The 17,958-nt window shown below is 42.2% G+C and overlaps 1 protein-coding gene and 1 pseudogene across 1 annotated transcript in view; both read right to left on the bottom strand.

The window, feature by feature from the left end:
* The window catches only part of LOC147732620 (glycophorin-C-like), a 180,808-nt gene that overhangs the window by 17,139 nt on the left and 145,711 nt on the right, over positions 1-17,958 (bottom strand). The gene's annotated exons all lie outside the window — the stretch shown is intronic.
* LOC147732621 (uncharacterized) lies at positions 13,447-15,039 on the bottom strand (annotated as a pseudogene).

Genomic DNA, 17,958 nt, shown 5'->3' with positions numbered 1-17,958 from the left:
GTTTTTGGGTAAAGGGGTATTTTTTGGGTTCTGGGTCAGTTTTCAGTTTTTGGGTAAAGGGGTATTTTTAGGGTTCAGGGTCAGTTTTCAGTTATTGGGTAAAGGGGTATTTTTAGGGATAAGGGTCAGTTTTCAGTTTTTGGGTAAAGGGGTATTTTTAGGTTTCAGGGTTTCAGGGTCAGTTTTGGGTTTTTGGGGTACAGGGATATTTTTAGGGTTCAGGGTCAGTTTTCAGTTTTTGGGTAAAGGGGTATTTTTTGGGTTCTGGGTCAGTTTTGGGTTTTTGGGGTACAGGGGTATTTTTAGGGTTCAGGGTCAGTTTTCAGTTTTTGGGTAAAGGGGTATTTTTTGGGTTCTGGGTCAGTTTTCAGTTTTTGGGTAAAGGGGTATTTTTAGGGTTCAGGGTCAGTTTTCAGTTATTGGGAAAAGGGGTATTTTTAGGGATAAGGGTCAGTTTTCAGTTTTTGGGTAAAGGGGTATTTTTAGGTTTCAGGGTCAGTTTTGGGTTTTTGGGGTACAGGGATATTTTTAGGGTTCAGGGTCAGTTTTGGGTTTTTGGGGTACAGGCATACAGGGTAAAAACAAAAAAATATTACATTAAATCAAATAAATTACATGATAAAAATTAAAATTACATTAAATTATTAAGTGTTTAATTTATTTTAAATGTATATGTATTCGTTTTAATTTTGTTTTAATATTTTTATTTAATATTTGTAAAATTATATGTATTTTAAAATTATTTTTACATTATTATTAATACATTTAAAAAAACGATATTTTTGATTCCGATATTTTTGTACTACGATATTATTTTTTCAATATTTTTGTACTTACCTTAATGAAGATAGGATTCCGATATTTTTGCTATCGATATTTTTGCTCCGATATTTTTGCATTTCGATATTCTGTCGATATTATGTCAGACATTCCTTTTTAGGAGTCAGTGAATATCAAGCCAGGTTTGTGTGCGGATTTAGTGTGATAACTGAACCCTTGATGAAGTTATTACATATGAAAAATACATTTTGCTGGACAAATGAGTAAACATAAGCATTTGAGAAGGGTAAAAAGATTGATTTTGAACTGTGATTTTTTAAAATCTTTTATTCAGGGAAATACTTGTGAGGTCACCGTAGATGTGAGTGTATATGGTTTAGGGGCTGTTTTGAGTCAAAGAATTGAAAGCAAGGTAAGGACTATTGCAAATATCTCTTCCACTCTCAATGATGCTGAACTAAAATACAGAACATTTAAAAGGGAAATCTTGGCCTGTGTCTGGGTAATTACCTAATTTAAAACATATCTTTGTGGTCAAATATTTAGGGTTTTGACTGATCATAAACCCCTGGTACATCTCATGAGTGATAAAGGAGTTGGTAGATCATTGTTGAGATTGATATTATCTTTGCGCAAGTTTGATTTTGAAATTTCTTATGTGCCTGGCAGCTTAAATGCACGGACAGACTGTGTCGTAATCCATAGACAAGGCGTCACAAGAGTACAAGGAAAACTTCTTTATTCCATATGTAGTGAACAGGCAAGCCACCAGCAACTCTCTTCTACTTGGCTGCCACTAACTGTCCCTTCGCCGAGTCCCTCCTCGAGCATGGAACCAAAGTACTGGATTCCATGCTCACCATTCTACTCAGGTGGAAGACGTGACTACAACAAATCATCAAGAAAGAAAACGCATCACATATATATGTGAAGGAAAAATGGTACTATCACCTAGCAATGTGAGCTACAAACACATGCACATTAAATAAAACTAAACACAAATGGAGAAGAAAACAATTCCTTCAGAAAATGCTCCATAACTAATATAATAGGGAAAAACTGAGAGAAAAATAAAGATGAATAACAGTAGCGTCAGAAATTGTAAAAGCATCATCTCCGGAATTGCAAAGATAGGTTCCTTGTCCTAGTGCTACGTCTGACACACCCATCTCTCCTCCCTTCCATCACTTTCTCTGTACCTCGATCACTATCAATACACCCATCGTGATATACCACATACACTCTGGTCAATCTACTTGCATTCCACCATTAGCCTCCCTCAATTTGTACACTGTTCCCATTCACTTCCATAACCCTCAGAGGTTGTCCAAACTTGGATTCGCCTTTTCACGCATTCACAGGATTCTTGATACACACAAAATCCCCAACCTCAATTTCAAATCTTCAGCCTTTTTTCCACATCAAAATATTGTTTTTGCTTGAATTGGGCCAGCTCAACATGCTCACACTTACAATGCCATCCGACCATTCCCTAGTTTGACCCACTTATTCATTCAAGCCAGACAAAAACTTGTGGTTGCTCTACGACCACGTAAAAACAACTCGAACGGTGAGACACCACTAGAAGCATGAGGAGTTGTGTGATAGAACCACAACATTGTTCTCACTGAATTAGTCACAGCACATTTGTTTTTGACGGCCCACTGTATGCACCACCCCAACACTCGATTCATCATTCCTCTCCACTAGACCTTTGTTTAGGGATGATACGCAATCTTTTTAGATGTTTTACTCCACTGGACTTTAAAAAAATCCCACCACTTCACCAGACACAAACTGGGTTCTAGTGTCAGAGACCAGTGTAGCTCGAAAGCCTTCTTCTAGAAAAACATCTTTCAAAAATTCAACAACTGCTCCAGCTGTGACCTCCCACAGAAACTTGACTTCTGGCCATTAAGTGTAATAATGCATCATTACTAACACAAATTTTGATGAAGGTGCCAATTTTTGGAGAGGTCGCACAATGTCTTTTCCATCTTTCTTCCACGATTAAGCAGGCAGTTCAATGGGGCACAGGGGTAGAGTGCGCATTTTGATAGCTTTGTCACTGCCAGCACATATCACAGATTCTTTGACCACTTCATCAATCTCCCTGTCCATAGAAGGCCACCAAAAGGACAGCCTCATCCATTCTTTGTCATGGTGCCACAAGATGACCTTCATGGGCACAAACTATGATTATTTTCCTCAGAACAACTAGCGGAACCAAATTATCCACCCTCATCAACAATCCATCCTCAACTGATAAGTCATCTGCTACCTTTACAAACATTTTGAAATCGAAGTCAAGATTTCTTTCACACGGCCAACCTGACTCCACATATTTCTAACTTGATAGAAGTATCTGCTTCTAATGTCTTTCGCCACTCACCAAACAATCAATCTTATTATCATCTACTGCATCACCTTCATCCTCAATATACTCAGAGCTGCGTGACAAATAGTCCGCATATCGATTCCTACTACCAGGGATGTACTCTGGTATAAAATAAAATTGGAGAAGCCTTGAGGACAGCCGTGCTATGCGTGGAGTAAACCCTTTAGTATTCCTTCCACTTAAAATGTAAATCAATGGTTTCTGATCAGTTTGTATTCTGAGCTTCCTCCCCCACACGTAATTCCAGAACTTCATAACTGCCCAACAGCAGGCTATCAGCTCTTTCTCAATTGCGGAGTACTGTTTTTCAGCTGAAGTTAACACACGTGATGCATAACCAATAGTTCTGATTTCACCACCTTGCTCTTGACTAAGTACAGCCCCTACATCTACAGTGCTAGCATCCAGAGTCAAAATGCATTGCAATGCAGGATCATAGGGCCATATGTATCAAGCAAATTCGCATTCGCAAACGCCGAAATTCGCAGAATTTCGGTGTTTGCGAATGCGAATTTGCTAAATGGTATGTATTAAGGAAAATCTGGTGCAAAATAAGGAATTGCAAAATTTGCGATTCCTTATTTTGCAATTGCATTTAAGAAATCACAAATTTCGCGATTCCTTAAAAGTAATGTATGAAGCAAAAAAAATGTGCAAATTGTCCTTAAGGAATCCCAAATGACCACCAACTTCAAGTTGGTGGTAAGTTGCGAATTCCTTGAAAAATGCACATTTTTGCATTTTTCAAACTGCCATGTGATGCACATACATGCCCTTAGGGCATGTATGTGCACCACATGTGCACCCATGCTTATTTCAGGGGTACAACATGGCGTTCTTTGGACACCCCTGCACCCTTGAAATTATTCTCAATTTTCGATTCTCAAAGTCCGAATCGCAAATTGAGAATAACTTCCAAGTTCATTCCTAGGAGCCTCCTGGCCCATAGAAATGAATGGGAAAGTATTCTTTAATTGCGATTCGCAATTTGCTAATAGCAATTAAGGAATACTAAGAATTCACAAAAAAATTGCGAATTTGTACATACATCCCAATTTGCGATTCTGAAATAGCGGTTTCTAAAAAATCTCTATTTTAGAATCGCAAATCAGGTTGATGATACATATGACCAAAATGTTTCAATGTTTTGGGAGAAACACTTTGGGCTTTGACCCACTCAAAAACCTCCTGACTTCATAGCTAGGGTTGATAAAGGTCTCAACTTGCTAGCAACATTTTGAATCAACCTAAAATAAAATTCACACAGCCCCCCAAAAAAAACCTTCAGTTCAGCCATATCAACAGATGGCTTTGTCTGGTTTATACTTTCAACCAAACTAGACTTCGGGGTAATTCCTTCGCTGTTCACAAAATGTCCCGGATACTCAACCTTGTAAGTTAGAAAAACACGCTTATCCCTTTTCAGTACCACCCCTTTCTTTTGGAATCTGTCTAACACTTCTTCAAGAACCTGATCATTTGTCTGCCTATCTGATGTAAAGATTCAAACATCATCTTAAAACACAGATAACCCATTGATGCATTTCAGTATATCCACCACAGTACGTTGAAAACCCCAGGCCCCTGATGCCAGACCAAAAGGCATGCAGCAGTACTGAGAGGTTACCAAACGGGGAGACAAACGCTGTTAAATGTCTTGATTCTGGCTCCAATTCAATTTGATGGTAGGCCCAAGCTAGGTTGAGTTTGGTAAAGACTGTGGCCCTATTCAGACTAGCTAGTAGTTCACTGATGTTTGGTAAAGGGTACGAATATACGCAAATTTCCTTATTAAGGCAGCGCATGTCCACACAAATCCTAAGCTCCACATTCTGTTTGCGAGCAAACACCAAGGGAGATAGCTATAACGACAAATTATTGAGTTTAATTATGCTGTTTTTCACTAAAGTTTTGAGCTCCCATCTTAGATCTTTTTGTATACTGAATGGCACACTTCTGAACTTGTGTTTTACAGGCTCTGCACATTCTTTTACTATTATACAATGTTTATAGTCTTGAACTCTTCCCAATTCACCTGAGAATACATATGAGGAATTATTTATAAGGTCTTGTTCTCTATCACCATCACCTGCTCATAAGCTCCTGGTTTGAGGACCAACCCAAATAAACCCTGGTGCAACCACCCTACGATGTTCAAGCCCTTGTGAGCCATATAAACCTTCTTGGCTATTTTACGTCCCTTTAATTTCATTATGTCTTCAATGTAGCCATAGAGTTTATTCTGCGCCCCTCATATAATACTGCTTTTCGGTCTGGTGGTAACAACTGCCTAGTGGGCCACACATTCTCAAATAAACTTTGTGTGATCATGGTGATCTTTGCTCCAGAATCAACCAACAATTTCAACTTCTTTCCCCCACCATGAACGCAACATACGGATCTACGCACAAATTGGGATTACCAGTTAGAACTTCATTACTTTGTACCACCTTGACCATGTCCCTCAGATTCTTAGTTATGTACAGTTTATCCTCTCTACAAATGTCACTGTCCGACACACATATGACAGATGACTGTTGTTTAGTACTGGAAGCTTGACACACTTTGGCAAAGTGACCCTGCCTATTGTACAATCTACAAGCAATGAACCTTGCTGGGCATTCTCTCCCGCCGCTTTCATGTGTGTGGTAGCCACACCGAAAGCAAATGTTTTGTTGAGAGAAAAACGATATGTGTCAGTAAGGTTGAACCAGCCAAATCCTGTCTCCTTGTTTGTTGTCTTTCAAATCTCCTACACCTTTTGTTTTGACCACTCCTATCAGATCACTACTCTTTCCTTCCAGTTCTTTAGCAGGTGCCTGCGAAGTATCAACACTTTGGGGAACTTTTATTGTTTCACCCAACAAAGGATTGCCCATGGAGAGAAGTTTTTGTTTAATAGATTTATCATTGCAATGACAAATTGTTATTGTTAATTGTCATTTGTAGAGCGCATTATCACCTTCAGGTCTCTATCCGCTATCAGAGGTGCTCAACCCTTGCATGTGGCAGAGTGTAGATGTTTAGATTACGTCCCAGGCCTCCGTAAAAAGTACTGTTTTTAATTCCTTCCTGACGGGAGAAGGGCGTGTTCCTTGTGTACATTCTCCGGCAAGTTGTTCCAAATATGGGAGATGGATGAAGAGAATGTTCTTCCTCCTATCGAGGACAAGTTGAATCGGGGGCAGGCATCAGAGGACTGTAGCAACCTGCTAGGAGTATATTTGGCTAGGCGGTCTTTGATACAGCTAGGGGCTTGGCCATAGATCAGGAGCCAATGCAACTGTCTTAGGAGAGCTGACGCTTGGGCTCGCATGGGCACTCTAAAAATTCATCTAGCGGCATCATTCATGATAACCTGTAACCTGGTCAGTAGGTTACCCGGGAGGCCGATATACAAAGAGTTACCATAGTCGAGGGGTGATAGTATCAGAACTGACACTGCCATTCTAAGTGTATTGAAGGTGAGAAGGGGGCAAGCTTATGCAACTATCTCAACATGGCTATACACATTCCCACTACTGTCGATACCTGCTGGGTCATGGAGAGCATGGCATCAATTTTGATGCCCAGGCTTTTTACAGCAACGCCCGGCTCCAGGTATGTGCCAGATTCTTGTGGCCAAAAGAGTTCCTTCCAAGGGTTAGAGTCTGAGGTGACGGCCAGTACTTCAGTTTTATCAGGATTAATTTTGAGGGAGTTGGCCGTAATCCAGTAAACAGTGAATTTCAAGATGTTTTGAAATCTTGTGTGGGCTGTCAGGGCATTATCTATCTAAATGATGATCTGAGTGTCATCAGCGTAGTTGAAGATTTGACACTCCATGTGGTTCAGTGCCGCTATCAGGGGCTGAAGGTAGGCGTTGAAAAGGAGGGGTGACAGCGCCGAGCCCTGCGGTACCCCGCATTAGAGTAGTCTTGGGTCTGACACATGGTCAGTCAGCTGTATACTCTGGGAGCGATCTTCGAGGAAGGAAGTCAGCCATGCGAGGGAGGTGCCCAGCTCCAAAATCCGCGACATTAGTTGGTCATGATTGACCGTGTCATATGCCGCGGATAGGTCCAGTAAAACCAGGGCATATGGCTACTTCTTATCGACCCTTAATCTTAGTTCGTCTACTACAGACAGCATCACCAATTCCGTGCTGTGATGCGCCCTGAACCCTGCCTGGTTGAATTGTAGGAGGTGATTGACTTCTATATGGTTGGACAGGGATTTTAGCATGAGCTGTTCCAGCACTTTCGCCAGGAAAGGGAGTTGGGAGATCGGCCTTAAATATGTAAGGTTTTTTGTGCTGGCCCCAGGTTTTTTCAGAAGCGGGATGACACGTGCTTCCTTAAAATTAGAGGGTACATGTCCTGTTACAAGGAATTGATTACGAATTGAGAGGACCTGTTTTCTATCCTTGGTAAGGCTACCTTGAAGATCCTTGGTGGGCAGGGGTCTGCAGGTGACCCTGACTTCACCCACCCTATTAGACGAGACAGGGAATTGTGCGTAAGAGTAGGAAAGGTGGTGAGTGGTTTGTTGAAAATGAGGGGCGTTGGTGTTGGCGCTAAGGTACACAGGAACTTGGAGGTGGAATTAATTTCCATTAGTAAGTCCTTCACTTTCGTTGCAAAGAAAGACTGGAAGTTGTTACAGTCTTCCGAACAGAAGGAGGGGTTCTGTTCCCTGACTTGTCTCAGCTCTTTCAAGATCTGAAAGGTCTCTTTTTGTGTGTTGTCCGCTGTTGTAATTTAAACTTCGTAGAATTCTGCTTTCCTTGAGTGAATTGCCTTTTTGTAAACGTAGCATTATATTCTGACCGGGCACCTGGGCCATAGGCTTTCCGCCAGGCTCTTTCGCATTGGCGGAGGGTTTGTTTCAAGTTTCTTAGGGCATCATTGAACCAAGGGGCCCCTTTACCTTTGTCCGTAATTCTTACCCTGCGTGTTGGGGCTACCCGGTCAATAGAATTCTTTAACCTTGCCGTCAGAGTAGCACTTCCTACATCAGGATTTCCCTGTATAGGCGTGGAAGTAGCTGATTCATGTAAAGTAGTAAACAGGTTGTCGGCACTAATTTTATTCCAGCTCCGCAGCACTTTCCATTCTGAGGGTGGGCTGGCTGATTGCTTAGGAAGTGGGAACCGGCCACTAAGTACAAAGTGGTCGGACCAGGGGCAGATAGGTATGGGGCTGGTGAAGGGGAGGGATGACCAGACCAGGTCGAGTGTGTAGCCTTTGTCGTGAGTGGGCCTATTTACTAGGTGCTGGAGTTCTAAGGAGGTCAGTGCCTCCTCTAACTGTTTGGCCTGGTTGTCTTTGGGGATCTGGTTCCAATGCACGTTGAAATCCCCCATCACCACCACACATTGGTACAGAGAGCAGATGTTGTTAACTAGTTCTGTGAGATGTTCAATGAACTTAGGTGGCGTTTGTGGCGAACGATAGACTACCAGGATAGCTAGGTGTGCTGTCTTGGAGTGGAACTTGGCCCCCAACACCTCAGCCCCCTCATTGCTTTCTGTGCAGAGAGTCTCCGCCTTTAGTTGGCGGTTGTACAGGGTCGCAACTCCACCCCCTCTGGAACTACCAGATCGATTGTGGCATAATGCTGCATAGTTTGGGGGCATGGCGATAACTAAGTCTGGGGTTGAGGATTCTTCAAGTCAAGTTTCTGTAATACCTAAGATTCCAGGGTGTCATCTTGAAGGAGCGAGAATACCTCAAGATTGTGTTTCTGAAGTGAGCGAGTGTTAAGGGTAGAGATCCTGAGTCCCTGTGGACTATCAGTCCATACCAGCCTCTGATGGTACGTTGTGTGATTTGGGCTGCCAGTGTTCATGTGAGATCTCAGTAGCCCTTTCGACCTCTTTTTTTTTTTTTTAAAGAGTTTTATTTTATTTTCACCTGGTATAAGACTACAAAACATTTAAAAATAGTTTCAGTTCATCAAGTAAATACACAATCAAACATAAATAGATCATTTTTCACGTTATTAAGTAAAATTACTGGGCAAAAATCAGAAAACTCAAATACACAAATAGTAGTCTTGCATATGTCAATTCAATTCTAAGTTCCCCCAAATTTTCTCAAATTTCTTTAACGATCGGACACCCCTAAATTCTGCCAACATACACTCCATAGTTTTAATTTCATTGACCAAGTACCACCATTCCAGAGCGTTGGGTGGGTTAGGGTTAATCCAGGCCCTGGCTAAAGTTAATTTGGCACAGGAAAATAAAATTGATAACAGTATATGGTGTGGTTGATTTGTCAGATGTGGGCCTAGTATTACCATAGGGGCTGTTATTGGTGAGCTGAGAATGTTTTTTGCAGCTAAAATTTTTCCCACTTCTTCCCAGAATTTCCCAAGTTTTGGACATGAAAACAGCATATGAACGAGATCTGCCACATACTCATCACATTACGGGCATTTGGTTTTCTCTCCCATGATGTTATTTGAGGACCATTTAGAATTTTTTTCTGTGGTATAGTATAACATGTATATAGTTCTATATTGTTGTAGTCGTAAGCTAGATGATCTTACGTAATAATGGATATTAGTGTAAGATTTACTTATTTGTTTTCCTGTTAGATTAGTTCCAAGTTTTAAATTCCATTTATTAGCTAGTGCATCATTGTCGTCAGATCTTAAACCTATAAAGAATTTGTATGCCGAGCTGATTATTGATTTCTCTTTTTTAGAGTTTAAGAGGTCCCAAATACCCCCGCTCGACAAAGTGTTAATTCTATTCTTCCGCACAAGAAAGTTGTATATTTGCATGTATTTAAACTTGTGTATATCGGACAATCCATATAGTTGTTTTAAAGTAAGAAAATCCATTATGCCTTGGGAGTTATATAAGTCACCCAGAACCATAATTCCTTTCAGTTGCCACCTTCGAGATTCCCCGTCGCTGAATATACTAGGGAGCCCAGGATTGTCCCACAAAGTTAATTGAGAATGAAATATAGTAGTTTTACAGTGGGTAAGTATATCCTTCCATATTCTTACTATATCCCGTGCGGTCTTGAATTTAACCCTTTTGTAGTAGTTGGGGTCTGTAATACGGAGTAGAAATTGTTTAGAATCTCCCTTTAATGATAAATGATGGTAGAAAAGCAAGTCCTCTGCATTCAGTAATGATCGTATACGTCTTACAAAAGAGGCCCAAAAGTATAATTTCATGTCGGGAAAGTTAAGACCACCAGATCCGATTTGGTTTTTCAACATCTTTAGCGATCTCCTAGCCTTCTTGTATCCCCAGATAAAGTTACAGAAGATCCTATCTAATTGTTTAAAAAAAAGCCTCTTCTGTGCCAAAGGGATTGATCTAAATAAATATAAGTATTTAGGTATAATTTTCATTTTTATCAGATTTATTCTACGGATTAGATTTAGTGGAAGTCGGTGCCATTTCTTTAAGTTCGTAATGGTAGTTTTCATTAAATTATTATAGTTGATGGTATTAAGTTCTTTAATGTTTGAGGTGATTTTAACTCCGAGATATGTCGCGATCTTACATATTTCAGGCACTGGTTGAGGGGGGACGAAATTAGCTATTATTTGGGTTTTATGAGCATTTAATTTGTAGCCTGATACATTGCCGAATTTGGATGCTTCAAAATTGATAGCTCTTAGAGAGTGAGTTGCTTCGGTCGAGTAGATAGCGATGTCATCCGCATACGCAGTGATTTTTAAACTTTGCCTACTAGTCTTAAAGGGTATTATTCCTGACTGAGTATCCAGAGCTTTTAAAAACGGTTCCAGTGAGAGGGCAAATAATAAAGGTGATAGGGGACACCCTTGACGTGTGCCTCTCCTGATTGAAAAACAATGTGACATGAGACCACCATAACTAGTATATGCTATTGGATTGTCATAGAGTGCCCGAATCCCATTTAAGAATTTTCCACCGAACCCCATTAATCCCATTATATGCCATAAATAGTCCCACCCCACCCGATCAAATGCCTTTTCGGCGTCAAGCATTATCATAGCAAGGGGAGTAGTCTCTACCTCTGCTATGTCACACGCTGTTATTGCCGTTTTAACATGGGCTGATGTATCCCTCCATGTTATAAACCCGTGTTGCTGCATGTTTACAATTTTAGGCATTAGTGGTGCAAGTCTTCTAGCCAAACATTTTGCAAAGATCTTTGCGTCAGCATTAATCAAGGAGATCGGTCTATATGAGCCCATCTCCTCTTTAGGTTTACCCTTTTTATGAAAAAAAATGCTTTTTGCTTTGCTCCAAGAACGGGGGGCTGACCATGTTCTGCCAATATAAATGATTACTTCTAAAAGGAAGGGTGTTAGCTCATCCAAGCATGATTTATAAATTTCCAGAGGGATGGTATCCTCACCAGCGGCTTTTCCTAATGGCAGTGATTTTATAGCCTCCTTTAGTTCTTCACTAGTTATTTCTAAAGCCAGTTCCTCTGCTTCGTTTATTGTTATCTTATTCGTTGAATTTTCTTTTAAATAATTCTCAATTGTATGGTCGCTAGGCATATTCTCCGGTGTATACAAAATTTCTTAATATTTAGCAAATTGTTGAATTATATCATCTGGCTGATTGTATCTCTTATTATCGACCCCCAGAATTTGAAAAATCATAGACTCCGCTCTATCCTCTGCTACTTTAAATGCTAAAATTTTTCCAATTTTGTCACCGCCCTCATATTGTGAAAGTTTATATTTATGGATCTGTGCACTCCTTTTCTTTAGAAGAGTTTCTTTGGTCTTACATTTTAGCTGACTAAGGTTTGCACTGATACCCAGAGTGGATAGGTTATCTCTTAGAGCTTCTACAAGTTTTGTCTCCTCAGCAGCGATATCAGAGGTCAGGGTTAAATTATATTTGTATCTTTCATGATTCTGTTTCAAGACAAAGGTTTGTGTAAACCCTCGGATACTGGCTTTACATGTATCCCATACTGTTAAGCATGAAGCCGTGTTTCTATTAAAAGTCAAAAATTCTGTAATATGCTGTTTTAGTTGCGAAATGAAAGTCATATTCGATATTAGATTCCTGGGAAATGTGAAAGCTCTTGGAGGTTTACGATTCAAAGAGGTAGTAAATTCAATCATAATGGGATTGTGATCAGATGTTATACGTGGATATATTACCATTGTTGTGGATCTCATCAGTGAGTCTGATATAAAAGCCATGTCTAGACGCGAACATAACTTGTGGGGAGCTGAGTAGTATGTATAGCCTGGAGAGTTTGGGTATAGCGAGCTCCATACATCTCTAACATTATGTAGCTTACATAGATCTAAGATAGATGTTCTAGTTTTGGGCATTCGTTTGTAATTACCCGGGCGTGTTGTATCCGTCTGGCAGTTCAAAATGCAATTAAAATCGCCCATAATTATTACTTCTCCCTCCCAGTCTAGTAAAGCTATATTTAGCTGTTCGGATACTCTAGGCCCATATACAACACATGCTACAAGCTTCACATTGTTAAAACAAAGTTGGGTAATTGCCCATCTGCCCCATTTATCAGCTTGGGTTTTAGTTATTTCTGCCTTAAACCTTTTGTCTTTTAGTATGGCGGCCCCTCTTATAGGGGAAGCAACTGCCGAGTTGATTATCATCTCAAACCCTAGTTGGCTTAGCAACTTCTTATCTTTGTCTATAATATGGGTTTCTGACAAAAATACTAAGTGGGGATTGTATAAACTTAGTTCTTCAGCAACTAAGTGCCTCTTACGTTTGTTGTTTAACCCTGAAACATTCCATGCCAAGCACCTAATATTATGCATCTCTAATGTAAAAAGTGATGTCTATAATCAACATTATTTTGTGTAGTTCCGAGTAAAGAATACATTTTACAAACATAAATCTCTCATCGAGTCTTTCTACCAGGTTGAAAATATTTTTTTTCCTTTTTTCCCCAACCCTCCCTCCACCTTCCCACATCTCCCACACCCTCCCCAAACTGCGAAGGCCTACCCCCCCTCCCCACCCTTACCTACTGCTGCCGTTGATGAGGCAGCACCTGCGGCAGTGAGCCAAGGGCCCCTCCCCCCGCGGTGTCAGCTAATAGTATTGCTTCATCAACACTGATGACTAAATATTGTGAAATAGAGGAAAAAAACAAAAAAACATTAAATGTTATATCTATCTGAAGTTTCTATATCTCTTGTGCAGAGAGGGTTAAAGATCTCCTCTATTTCCCTTAGTCTTTACTCCTGTTGCCACAGGCTGGATATGACTGTACCTCCCTTACTTCAATCACACAGAGAAAAATATAAACCCCCTCTCTTTCTTTTCATTCTTTACTATTGTTGACACTGACTAAAAATGCCTGTGCTTCCCGTACTTCGCTAAAGAAGTTTGTGCGCCCTTTCATAATCACTTTAAGTCGGGCGGGTTCTTGCAGATATGCTAAGCCTCCCAATTTATTGATTGGATCGATTAATTTACGTATTTCCCATCTCTTATCCATCGTGGCTTTGCTAAGATCTGACCGAGCGAAGATGGTAAGATTGTCAATAGTTATTGGAGTATTAGGTTTAGCTTTTTGCCACACAGCTTGTCGGAGCAGAAAGTTACCGAAATGTATCAAGAGTGGACGTGGGAATTTACTATTCTGGCGTTTTTGGCCAAGTGGAAGTCGATGTGCTCTTTGCACTTGGGAGTCCCAGTCCCAGTCTGAGAGATCCGGGAAGGCACGAGGCAACAGTCTCACCAGAAAGGCCCTCGGGTCGGACCCCTCTAGCCCTTCCGGGATTCCATAGAGTTTGAGGTTGGATCTTCTTTAACGATTTTCCAGGTCCTCGACTTTCCCCTGGAGTTGGATTAGTTCTGTATCGTGGCGCCCCACAGTGGCATCTAACCGTTGTGTTCTTTCTTCCACCAAGACTGTGCGTTGTTGGAGCTCTATTATCTCCTGTGTAACGCCCTTTGGTATGGAGGCTATATCAGTTATGGAGGTTTGCAGTCTTACATTGTCACTTTTCAGTTGCTGATAGTGTGCCTCCGATTCTACCCTCTGATTTATCAAAAGTTTTAGTATAGTGTCTAGTTGGGGGTGACCAGTGTTTCCCAGCCTGATCTCTTCCGTTGAATTTGTATTCATATTTTCAGCAGAAGATTTGTTTAGGTCAGTATCAATATCCACAGATATCGGTAGATCAGACGAGGAACCAATTGATAGGAGATCTTTTTCTCCTGTGGTCTGCTCATTAGGGACATGGCTGGGAGTTTGCGTCATATAAGACCCTGTTTCGGGGACTTGCAGTATCTCATTATCTGTAGGGCTGCCCCCAGAGAGCCTTAAAGTCATACTCTTGACTAACCCCTTAGCCTCAATCCACTTTCTTAGCGGACTTTTATCGATAACCATTTTTTTTGTAATCAAGGGGGCTACTCCTGTAGCCAAGCTAGACAAAGCTCTCCCTCTCTTCTTGTGAGTTGTCTTGGCTTTACCTCTACGTCTCTGTGGAGGTAGCTTGCTCAGGGTCTTATCCGTAGACTTATCCAATTCCTCCTCTGTATCATAATCACAGTCCTCAGAGGAGAGGTGTTCCTCAGTCAATTCCAAAGTTTGTTCCGAACCAAAATTACCCACTGGGCACGTAGCAAGATTGTTACTTTCTTCTAATGTGCCTTTGCCTTTGTCTGTTGGGTCTTCCATCCTCGAAAATATAGCTGCAGTCTTGGGAATATAGTCTGAGGTAGCATCTGATAATGACTTAGCGATGTATAATGATTGGGGCCTCCCATTTGCCATCCCATTTGCCACCTTTATCCCTACTGTTGTCTCAGGGCTTTCTAGTATCTCCCGGGTCTCGCTGTCTTCAGTCAGGGTAGGAGATATAGCTAATTGAGCAGAGTCATCATCATGGTTTATATTAGCCATTGTCATAGTATTTTGAAAACGTACTAATGCTCCATCTTCCCCTGAAGCCGCCCGGCTTTAGCACTTTCATTGATGTCTGCACCTTTTTGTGTCGTTTTTTTTGGAATTGTCCCGCAATTCAACATAGGAGGGCGCAGAATCGTCTTACCTGTCGCTCCCCTTCAAAGTAGCAGCCTTATTAATAATGTCCGTCCCTCCTTGGACCGGTGCTGCCAGCGTTGCTGCTTCTGCATTCACTACCATTTTCTCAGCCCCCCCCCCGTCGTCATATCTTCTGAAGTCTCTACGACCATGTTAGTCAGTAGAGCAGGGGCTGGGGCTGGGGCTGCAGCTGTCGGTGTGAGCGTAGGCAAAGCGGCCGCCGCCACCGCTGCTGCTGTTGCGGAGGTTTTGGTGTTCTGCGTTGTGCGCGGAGGGTGTTTGGGCGACATACCTTCTGGCGATACTGTTACAAGCCGCGTCTTAGCCAGACCCAACACGTCGATCCCAGAGCGAGCGAGCCGGTTCTCAAGCCAGTCCCTCACCGCTCGCCAGATTCTTGTCGAAAGGCACAACATCAATCAGCAATCCGTTAAGAGCAGTGCGAGGCGTTGTGGAGCGCAGGATATCTGCCCCGGGTGAGTAATTTGGTGAAATACTCTGCAGCAATGCTCTAAGCCACCCGATTCATTCAGTCGGGTTTAATCCGACTTCGTATTCCTTCCTTTCTGGTTGCTCCTCGCCGTGCAAGCTATCGATAGAATCGCGATCTGTTCCCCATTTCTGCACTCTTAGGGGACTCTAGTAATCCGCTGATACCGCTGAGTGGAGGGAAAGAGCTCTCGGTCCGCCGCAAGCAGAGCCCTCACTCCGCCATCTTGTACTCCGCCCCCAGCCCTTTCGACCTCAGTGTGAGGGCTACGTTATTGTTAAGTTGAGTCGTACCTTGGTTCAGGAGCCAGAGTTCCTTTATGGAGTATAGGAGGCGAACAGGCTTGCCTTAGGCGCACCTTCTTTGCGCCCGCTGCACGGCTCGTGTGCTTGCTCCAGCTTTGCTAGTAAGCGTGTGACTCCCCCCACCCAACACTCAGCCCTGCTGTGCAGCTGCTGGCTCTCCTGAAACACTAGACCGTAACAGAATCGGAAGTGCTTCAAAGCGGAAGTGAGGGGGAGCTAGGAGGGAGGCGTACTCAGTGCAACATACAAGTGCAAAGGTACAATTTAAGTGTGGTTAAAAGCTTTAAGTTCATACAGTTTTAAAAATAGCAGCGTTTTTGGCAGGTGCAGCAGCGCTAAGAGCAGACCACCACAGGCACCGGTGGAACTCTCTGACCGCGCGCTTGCTCCAGTTTGGCTATTAAGCGTGTAACTCCTCCCACCCAACACTCAGCCCTGCTGTGCAGCGGCTGGCTCTCCTGAAACACTAGACCGTAAAAGTATCGGAAGTGCTCCAAAGCGGAAGTGAGGGGGAGCTAGGCGTGAGGTGAACTCAGTGCAACATACAAGTGCAAAGTTACAATTTGCGAGTGGTTAAAAGCTTTAAATTCATACAGTTTAAAAATAGCAGCCTTTTTGGCAGGCGCAGCAGCGTTAAGAGCAGACCACCACAGGCACCGGGGGAACTCTTTGACTGAAATGAACTGATGCCTTACTAGCTGATCTCTGAAGTTTTCAAATTGACACTCAGCAACTAGCCTCCGTAACACTTTAATATATGTGTCCATATCTTCTCCAACATTTTGAGTACAGAAAAATAATTTGTGGCGCAACACAAACAAACTCGGCTGAGTATCAAATCTAGCATGAGGTTTCTTGCCAGTTTGTTGATATTCATCCAATTTCCACTCTCCCAGAACAACAGGTTCAGGCAAATGTTTCAATATGGCTCTTCCCTCGAAACCAAGTGCATGTAGAAGAAGGTACCTCCTTCGCTCTGGCCTGAAACGAAGTGCACCAACGGCCCCCAAATAAGTTTTGAACACCTCAAATTACTGGTTCCAAAGTATGAAAGGCTCACTTGGGGTTTCTATAAATGGTGGTGGAGGTGTTACAGCCTGCATGACTTGGATTTCAATGAGGCAATCCAATAAATATAACAGCAATTTCACTGAAAGCTATGGTGATTAAAATGGACTCATCAGCAATTGAAGATACCTTTTTCCTTGTTAAAAAAAAAAGCTGTGATACCATTTCAGCATTTCAGCTCACAAGAAAAACAGTATGCACCCCAAAATGCTGTGCAAATCAGTGTTGTTGCCGTGGTTCTGCATATCCGCGTGGAGAATACAGGTACCACAGCTGAACTGCTCACAACAATCTTGTCCAAATAACGCCACTTAAATGCAAATGACCTGCAATTTTGCTGTGTAGATCAGCGCTGTGAAGGGCTTAATGGTGATGAGGTTAGCATCTGCTTTGCCTCTTAAACGTGATGAAGGGACCGGACACTAAAGTACAAAATCCACCGTGAATATATTACCTGCAATTTCACTGTGCAGATCAGCATAACAAAGTACTTACTGGTTTGACAGTCTGTGCTGGATTCACCTTCTCATTGTGTCTGCACACATGTCCAAATAACACATAACGCTGCTGCTGCAGACTCCTGTTCACTACTGCACTTGATTAGTGGTTTCTCACCTCCAAGGTGAGAAACCACTAGAAATCACTAGACTGCAGCAAATTTGCTTGCTTCCTGCCTCTCTTCACACAGCAACGCCGGGCCCCGCTGCGACGTGACAACTTCAACAAGCCTTTTCTCTGTGAGCCGCCTCGCTGAAACGCAAGACAAACCATGTATTCCAGCTGCTGTGCAGCAACCACCTCGAGTTACTAGACTCCAAACAGGCACCGACTCCAACTTTGCTCTTATGCAGCACCGCAATCTGTCTCTGTGTGGCAACACCATCTTCACAGTTCATTTTCAAAATGGTACCAGAT

Source organism: Lissotriton vulgaris, chromosome 2_1 (genome assembly GCF_964263255.1).
Source record: "Lissotriton vulgaris chromosome 2_1, aLisVul1.2, whole genome shotgun sequence".
Taxonomy (NCBI): Eukaryota; Metazoa; Chordata; class Amphibia; order Caudata; family Salamandridae; genus Lissotriton; species Lissotriton vulgaris.
Note: the sequence above shows the minus strand (reverse complement) of the source record. Positions and strands in the feature narration are given on the sequence as shown.